This window comes from Myotis lucifugus, unplaced genomic scaffold, assembly GCF_000147115.1.
Source record: "Myotis lucifugus unplaced genomic scaffold, Myoluc2.0 scaffold_134, whole genome shotgun sequence".
Taxonomy (NCBI): domain Eukaryota; kingdom Metazoa; phylum Chordata; class Mammalia; order Chiroptera; family Vespertilionidae; genus Myotis; species Myotis lucifugus.
The window spans coordinates 1,767,306-1,771,914 of NW_005871182.1; positions in this window are offsets into that span (position 1 = coordinate 1,767,306).

Genomic DNA, 4,609 nt, shown 5'->3' on the forward strand with positions numbered 1-4,609 from the left:
AGCAGGTGAGAGGGATCAGCCATCCCCAGGTTTCCAGGCTGGACACAAGTTCTCAGCATCGGCAGAAGCACAGGGTCCCAGCTCCCAAGCCTCCGTCTCCATCCCTCCCTCCTTTCCGTCTTCCCCTGCCCAGAGGCCCGCCTCCTCCTGCAGAGGCAGGTAGTTCACCGCCCACATGGCCCACCCACCTCCACATTCCCTGGACTCAGGACAGATGGAAATACTTTTCACTTACTAGACAATTCACTTTGTTTTCTGAGCTTTCTCCCTGTCTTTGGCTTCCTAATATGAAATCTGCTCCAAGGTCGGGAGGTGTGTGGGAAGGGGCTGCTGCAAGGAGGGGGCGGGGAGGAGAGGCGTCCCCGGGAATCAGGGCTCAGCCTTGAACCCAGGTCCCCGCCTTGAAGAGACATGGCCCTGAACTCCCTTCTTGCGGCCTCAGGCTCCGTCTGCCTCGGCAAGTCTGGCTTTGAAACACACACAGCCTCCTCCCCGCAACACTTTATTTCAAAGAATCCCAGGGAGAGGGAAGAGTCGGAAAGCTGGCAGGAAAGAAAGCAGGAGAGCTGCCTTGTCATCCTCTCCTCAAAGCCAGTTGGAGGTGGCTTCATTCCGCAGATTTTGTGAGGTTCCTATTGTTTCCACCTGACCTCTGACGTGTGGGTGCCCAGACTCACCGTTACCCAGCCCCTCATGTATGTCAGGACCTGTGCTCGGCACTTTACAGGCATCAGCCCATGGGGCCCTCATCACTCCCCAAGGGAGTGTGCATTAGTGCCCCCATTTTTCAGATGAGGAGTCTGAGACTCAGAGTTTAAGGGACCTTCCAAAGTCCCAGAGGTCACACATGATGGAGAAGGATTCAGAGCCAGGGCCTCGCTCTTCCTTCTGCCTCAAAGATCCCAGCATCGCTAGCCCACGACCAGCCACAGAGAGCGAGCTCAGCTTGCAGGCCCCTCCGCTTCCCAGAGCCGGCTGGCGAGCGGGAAGGGCCAGCAGCCCTTGGTGGGCCATCAGTCTGGCCATCTGTCACATCGCAGAAGCAAACTGTGCCTTCTGGCTCTGTGCCCCATGTTCCTAAAATTGCCGCAGTCCCACAGCGTCAGCAGGAGAGTGGGCCTGCCTGCTGGATGCTGCTGCTGCCTGTCCCTGCTCCACCTCCCACCAGAGCTGAGTCATCCCAGTGCAAATACAGTCACTGACTCTGTGATGTGGGACCTCATGCTGATTCTCAGAAGGACAGCTCAGAGGTCTGAGGTGTCCCTGGCAGGACCGCCAGCAGCTGCAGTGTCCTCGATACATCCCCACCATTCTCCATGCCCTGCTCCCGCCTCCATGGTCTCTCCCCTGATTTGCTTCACGGCCACTGAACCAATCACTTTGAATGCTATGCTCCCACTGTGATGGAAAACAAAAACGAGTATAACTTATTTTATATCTATGTTCAGACTATAGAGAGAATATTCTATGTATCTATGATGTGCCCACTACTGTAGTGCGTTTGTCATTAGTGTTCATGTTAATACAGCACATGTATCCTTTGGTACCCGGTTGGCCACAGAGCATCATTCCATGGGCGGCCAGGGGGAGGGGCTGGGTTCTTTCCTGAGATCCCTGGTAGTACCTTTGGCAGGGGATTGGGCTGCCATGGCAGCATCCACACACAGCATCCCACTGGCCTGAAGACTGCCCAGTGGTTACCTAGGCCGCCCTTGTGGAACCACCTCTCCCTGCCACTCTGCAGTGGAGTTGGCCCCCAAACCTCTGGGCTTCCTTCTGCATCCACACATTCCTCTGTCTCATGAAGTGAAGGGCAAAGGAAAGTCAAGGCTAAGAGGTCTAGCCTCCTCTCACAGAGACCATTGGTCAGCTCTGTGCCTCTCTTTGAGCTGAAGGAAAATGGGAAGGAGACAGCAGAGGGGGGTGAAGTTTCTGTCTTTTTATTTTAGTAGGAAGGGGGTGTCAGTCCCCTCGCCCCACAGCCACTTGGACACATGCACCACCTTCCTGCCCTGCCTCTCTTCCCTCCCTTCTCCAAGACTCCACCCTGGAGAGATCTAGGAGGCCTGAGATTTCTGTGTTGGCACTTTTCCCATCTCCCGAGAAAAAGGAAATGGTGCTTGAGGCTCCTCTCAACAGCTGAGGGTCACTTTCTCTGGGGCTGTCCCTCTGGCTCTTGCTGCCTTGACTTTCTGACCTCTTGCTGGCTCTGGGGGCCTGGGGAGAGCGTGTGCCTCAGCTGGGAAACATTTAATAGCAAGCAGATGCATGCCATAGCAGTCTCACAGGCAAGGATCCCTACAGACCCCACTGTGCTGGGGCTCCGTCCCCATGCACCACTCAGCTGGTGTCACAGAAGTCGTCAGATATGAGGAGCACACCCTGCACCATTGCCCCAGGAAAGCCTGCTCCTGGCACCGAGGGCTACCTCCTGACCTGACCAGAGTCTAGTTGTGTTCAGGGACACTGCTGGTCATGGCAGGGCCTGGGCCTCAGAGTGCAGAGGGGCAAGAGATTGCCCTAAGACATCCCCACTTCCATCTGTCCCCTCTGTTCCAAGAGCTTGTGTTTGTGTGTTAGCTCATCAGAATTGGCAGAGCTATCTGGGGAGAATAGGCTTGTTTCCTTTTCCTAGGAGACATTAGCTGGTCTCTGTACATATTTATTTCTTTACTCTTTAATTTGCTCATCCATCTAGCCATCCATCCTTTCTTTCACTCAGAAGACCCTGAGAGCCTCCCCCAGAAGAGGCCCTAAGGTCAAGATAGAGATTCCTTCTTGGAGCCATTGAAAAATACTTAATAAATGCCATCTGTGCAGTAGGGACAATTCCAGATGGGTCAGACCAAGTTCTTGCTCTCAAAGAGCTCACAGCCTTCCAGTTAGGGAAACATTTCTACAAACATTGATAATACAAGGAGGGACCAGGACAGAACCTGGGGTGGGGGTACAGGAAAAGGGGGGGCACATGAGAGTCAGAAATGGCTTCAAACCTACTTAGGAGGAGATGGTCAGAGAAAGCCTGGGGTAAGGACGGGGCACATCAGATGAACCTAAGAAACCTGGGATCTCCCTCTGGTGCCTACTGGCTTCCTTCTCTAACCAAGGAAGATAGGATTTTATACGAAAGTAAACACACAGCGTTCCCAGCCCACCAAATCCTGCCAGACTCAGCACCACTGATGTGCTTGAGGAAAAGCAGGATTTGAACTTTGTCTCTGGAGTCTGCTGGTGTTTCACAGGCCGTTTTCAGGTAAAAATGTTATCAGTGTCTTTAAAGTTGAAATTTTCAGTGCCCGGAGGATAAGAAAAATGGTGATGGGGGGATGTCAGCTATTCCCACTGGAGCATGAGGGGGAAGGGAGGGTAGAAGGGGCACCACTCTCCCTTCGACCTCCCACTGGGGTAGTCAGTGCCGCTCCTATGTGGGTTCTCGGGTCCTCCTGACAACGGGAGAACTCAGCTTTCTACCCCTTGAGGTGAGGGGGGCTGTGTGACTTGCTTTGGCCAACACGCCCCTTCTTTGCAGAAATGAGTATGCAGTTTGCCTGGGGTTGCATGTGGAAGCTAGTGTGAAGACGGAGCCTGGGCCAGCTCAAGTCCCTGAGTCACTCTGAAATCCCTGACCAGCCTGCACTGAACAGATGGCACAAACAAGATGGAACCCTAGTCATTTTGATGTTAAGCCACTGATAGCCATAGGCTGTTTATCATCCAGCATCACCTAGACCAGTGATGGCGAACCTATGACACGCGTGTCAGAGGTGACACACGAACTCATTTTTTGGTTGATTTTTCTTTGTTAAATGGCATTTAAATATATAAAATAAATATCAAAAATATAAGTCTTTGTTTTACTATGGTTGCAAATATCAAAAAATTTCTATATGTGACACGGCACCAGAGTTAAGTTAGGATTTTTCAAAATGCTGACACGCAGAGCTCAAAAGGTTCGCCACCACTGACCTAGACTATCATGACCAAGAGACCAGGCCAATTCTTCCAATAGCAAGTGTAGAGGAGAGAAAGTCTAGGAGACTGAGTTCCTGCCTTCCTAAAGACCGAGGCCACCGAAGCTGAAGTCACAGGTGATTCACACAAAGTCCTTTTGCATCTGAGCCACATTCTGCAATGTCCCAGACCTGGCCCCTCAACATCACTGCATAACTTTGCACTACTGGAATCAAACACTGCTGGGCCTTGTCTTCTTCTGGCAGTAATATAGATTGGGCATTTGTCTATTTAGACCTGAAATAGAGATGTGTACAGGTCAGAAAGAGAAAAACTACAATTCCCAAACTCCCTTGCAGCCAGGTTCAGGATGTGATTCCAGGCCCTGACAATCACATGCACAGAGGAAGAAGAGATGGAAGAGGGGATGTGGAGGACCTGGCAGAGCAGTTTTTACACTGCCTGAATACCTGAAAGGGGAGAGGGAGGCCTGGAGACTACCTGTGGGTCCCTGCAGGCCCTAGCCCACCGTGGCCCCTGCCACCTGTGTGAATGCACAGCCCTGAGTCCCCGCCTGGCCTCCAAGCCATCCTCATCTGGTGCTGACAGTGGGCTGTGAATACTCAAAGTGCACTCAACGCTGTGGGTTTGGGGGTGG